The sequence below is a fragment of the Mauremys reevesii genome, linkage group 4, assembly GCF_016161935.1.
Source record: "Mauremys reevesii isolate NIE-2019 linkage group 4, ASM1616193v1, whole genome shotgun sequence".
NCBI classification, from domain to species: Eukaryota; Metazoa; Chordata; order Testudines; family Geoemydidae; genus Mauremys; species Mauremys reevesii.
In genome coordinates, this window is record NC_052626.1 from 11,914,590 (window position 1) to 11,919,043 (window position 4,454).

The 4,454-nt window shown below is 46.1% G+C and overlaps 1 non-coding gene across 1 annotated transcript; it reads right to left on the minus strand.

The window, feature by feature from the left end:
• Positions 1-4,205: 4,205 nt before the first annotated feature.
• On the minus strand, positions 4,206-4,278 carry TRNAK-CUU. Its single transcript has one exon. It is a non-coding gene; the product is annotated as a tRNA-Lys (tRNA).
• Positions 4,279-4,454: the final 176 nt, after the last annotated feature.

The following is a 4,454-nucleotide window of genomic DNA, read 5'->3' on the forward strand; positions in this document are numbered from 1 at the left end:
CACACACACAGACTCTCTCTCTCTCTCTCTCTCTGTTATTTTTGTCAATTCTCATTATTTCCACTAGAATTTTATTTATAATATTGCCTTAAATAATATTTTGTGCAAACATGGTATAGTGCCTTCCATCTGAGAATTATGAACGCTTCAGTTTCAAAGGTTTGACTTATTTTTAGGTGAGGAATGTCAAGATTAAGGATCAGTTTCTCATTAATTTACACCAATATGCCTGACTCATAACTATCTCTAGATAACTAGTAATTTTCACCTATCCTGTACTAAATACTGAGACAGATGGATTCTTGTGCCTTTAAATCCTATCGTTAGGCTTGAATGTTTAATCAATCTTTAGAATTTATTTGTTTAGAATCTTTCATTGTCGCTAATAGGATTTGCATGACTAATTCCCCCCCTCCCAGCCTGTTGTTCACTTTCTGGTGGTTACTGAAATGTAGTTTTAGAAATAAAGCAGGATCTTACATAGAAACAACAAAGATTGTTGATTTGAAACTAAACAGTGTAGCATGCATTGGTATTTAAATAAGCTTTAATCTGAAGGTTGTCATTACATTTCATAAGTGCCCTAACCTCCATACGCATTTTTTCAGTTGACAAATGTTGACAGATCCTCTCTCCTATCTTAATATTTTATAATTAGTGTGTCCAGGAATCCCTGTGTGAAGTCCCACGGCTTGTACTGTTAATTAAGTCAGACTTGATGATCATAGTGGCCTCTTCTGGCCTTAAAATTGTGGGTTTTTTCCAACATATTATTGAGGGATATATATTTGAGTTAATTGGAGCTAGGCAGAATATCTCTAATACTAGCTACACTCATCTTTCTGTACTCACCTACCATCTAGGCATCATGTATGTATCTGCTATAGTTTGTAATGAAGATATTGGAACAGTTTCTGATAATGGCAAGTACTTAGCCCATTCCCCTACCCATTTTTAATGAAATAATTAGGAAAGCAGAAATCACTGCAAAAGGTGAACTTGATTCTAAAAGCGCAGGTGAGAGAAAAAGATCTAGCTTCTGGATAACAGCCCATTGTATTTCTTTTCATGACTGATTCTCAGTCTATATAGTACCATTAGAGCTTCTTTATTTAAAAAAAGATGTCTTTGCAATGTGTATTAATGCGCCCTTTGATCAGGGCTGGCTCCAGGGTTTTTGCCACCCCAAGCAGCAACAAAACCAAAAAAAAAGCCATGATCAGCTCTACTGCCGCCACTTCAGTCTTCGGCGGCAATTCGGCGGCTGATCCTTCGCTCCGAGAGGGAGTGAGGGACCCACCGCCGAAGAGCTGGACGTGCTGCCCCTCTCTGTTGGCCGCCCCAAGCACCTGCTTTCTGGGCTGGTGCCTGGATCCGGCCCTGCCTTTAATAGAGAGAGATCAGACCAAGTTTCTGTCATCCCCTTGTAAATACAAGGTGAATGCATCAGAATAACAATCTGAAGTTTCAAATTCTGTTTTGGCCCAATGTGCAAAACTCCTGCTGAGTGCAGTGAGAGTTGCACGTACAAACGAAATATCTTGGCCTGAAGGGACAAATTATGCAATCACTTGTTGCAGTCTATAGAGCTTGCTACTTGTAGTCCCATGGAAGCCAGAGGATTGTTCACATTAGTAATCGCTATGCACCATAGGAGGGACTCTTAGATTTGTGAGGCTTTTATTTTCATTTGTCTTATACCACAGCAAATTCAAATATAGGAGCCATGGAAATTCACAGGGTTATTATTAGTTGTTCCAAGTCCAATATCTTGTGGCCCATGATGGTTAGAAACAGAAATGTCATCCTGTTGAAAAGAAGATATTCCCCACTTCCCAGCACTTGTAGCCTGGAAACTCCATAGATATCACACCTTAAACATATAAAAGGTGATTTAGGTCATTGATTTGTTTTTAAAGTATATTGATTATAATTCTCTCCTTCCTCCAAGGGCTGTTTGGTAGTAAAACTCCTGGTATGAAGCTAGCCAGGCTTTATTGGTGCAGATATGAAATGTGTTTTAATACACCCAAATACAAGGCCTTGCTTTAAGAACAAAGAGTGCAGGCCATGCCTAGAGAATGGGAGACTGTATCCTGGAAATCAGTATCTCTGTAAAGGATTCAGAGGTCATAACAGGCAAACAATTGAACATGAGCTCCTAGTAAAATGCTATGGCAAAAAGGGCTACTGTGATCCTTGGATTTATAAATGGGCATAATGAGTAAGAGATGATTTTACCTCTGTACATCAGTGGTGAGACTCATCATGTACAGTTCTGGTGTCCACATTTTAAAAAGGATATTGAAAAACTTCAGAGGGTGCAGAGAAGAGCCACAAAAATGATTCAGTGACTGGAGGAAAATGCCTTACACGGAGAGAGGGGCAAAAATACCAGGCACCCAAGGATTCCTTAAGCTAACAAAGAAAGGCATAACGAGTACCAATGGCAAATTCAAATTAGAAATCAATTACACATGATTAACAGTGAGGGTGATTCACCATTGGAACCAACTAACAAGGGAAGTGGTGGCTTCTCCATCTCTTGATGGAGTCTTCAAATCAAGACTGGATGCCTTTCTGGAAGACATGCCTTAGCAGAACCCAAGTTATTAGGCTCAATTCAGGGGTAACTAGATGAAATTCGCTGGCCTGTGTTGTAGAGGAGGTCAGACTAGATGTTTTAATGGTCCCGGCTGGCCTTAAAATCTGGGAACAACAGTACTGTAGCCAACCCACTGTAAGGTGTCTCTGAGTGTTGAAATACACCAGCCCCTATGTGTCTGAGGCAAGTACTGTAGATCTGGGGCTTGCCCCGCTCCAGCCAGGCTCCCAGAAGCAGTGGCATGTCCCCCCTCCGCCTCCTACATTTAGGGGCAGCCAGGGGGCTCTGCCCCACACACTGCCCTCACCCTAAGTGCTGCCCCTGGAGCTCCCATGGTCTGGGAACCATGGCCAATGGGAGCTGCAGGGGCGGTACCTGCGGAGGGAGCAGCACGCAGCAGAGCTGCCTGGCTGCTCCTCCGCATAGGAGCCAGAGGAGAGACATGTTGTTGCTTCTGGGAGCTGCTTGAGGTAAGCGCTGCCCTAAGCCTGCACCCCTGAGCAACCCCCACAGCCCTGATCCCCCTCCTGCCTTTTGAACCCCTCGGTCCCAGCCTTCCTGGAGCACCCTCCTACACCCCAAACCCCTCATACCCAGCCCCACTCCAAAGTTTGCATCCCATCTGGAGCCCTCATCTGCCCCCCCCACACTTCACCCTCCCTGCCCCAGCCCAGAGCCCCCTCCCGCACCCTGAGCACCTCATTTCTGGCCCCACCCTGGAGCCCACACCCCCAGCCAGAGCCCTCACCCCAATTTCATGAGCATTCATGGCCCACTATACAATTTCCATACCCAGATGTGGCCTCAGCACTCTGTAGTCATATGCCTAGTAAGGAATCTATTTGTCAAAAAACATTTCTGTGTTTTTTTGTTGTCAGACATACCTGCTGACAGGTATTTTGAAACCAATTACAGAAATAATTGAAAGTGGGGTGATTATATGCTGTTCTTTTGACAAATAAAATATGCAGAATTTCAAAATATTGTGTGCGGAATTTGTAATTGCTTGGCACAGCCTTCCCCCAGAAGCAGTGTATTCTCAACAGTGTCAGGGGAGCCTCTGACTCTACAAGCAGCCTTTTCCAATCATAAACAAGCCTTGGGGACACCCACTGAGTCCTCCTTTGGTGGGACGGGCCCTTTTGCCAGTAACACACAATACTACAGCTGGTAACTAGTTACAAAGCAGCCCCGCTGTGTTTGATGATAGTCACAGCTTAAACAGCAAAGAGGGTTACAGAAAAAAAATGACCCCTGGCTTCGATTGAGTTACCAGCACTGGGCTAGTTTTAAGTGACTTTGGGCTATTAATGCAGTAGCCATTTGGCAGCCTGCTCCTCTGAGGGTCACCCCACAGCGCAGTGGGACCAGGGGCTTCCCCACCCTTGGAGAGGGGCTGCTGCAGCCTTTCCTGTGCTGGAGGATGCCTGGCGATCGGTCCCCAGGCCCTGCCCCTCCCCATCTGGGCGCACCACCGGGCTGACCCGCTTTGCAAGGCTGATTGCCAAGCTTGCCCCCTTCGCAGGCAAACGGCGCTGCCCCCATTGCTCCTCGGGGCAAAAGCACGGAACACCTGCAACTGCAGGAGCAAAATTCTCTGCGCCCAACGTGGGGCTCGAACCCACGACCCTGGGATTAAGAGTCCCATGCTCTACCGACTGAGCTAGCCGGGCGCTGCGAGCTAGGGCTCCTTCAGTGCCTATTCGAAATATAGTTTGGCGCATGCGCAGAATTAGTGATTCAGCTTTGCTTATGAGACTCCTCCCCTTTCGAGTCATCTCCCGCGGGGTTCTTCCGGTCTCGGGCCGGGCGCGCTCCCGCGGCAGTGACGAAGCTGCTCTGCGGACGC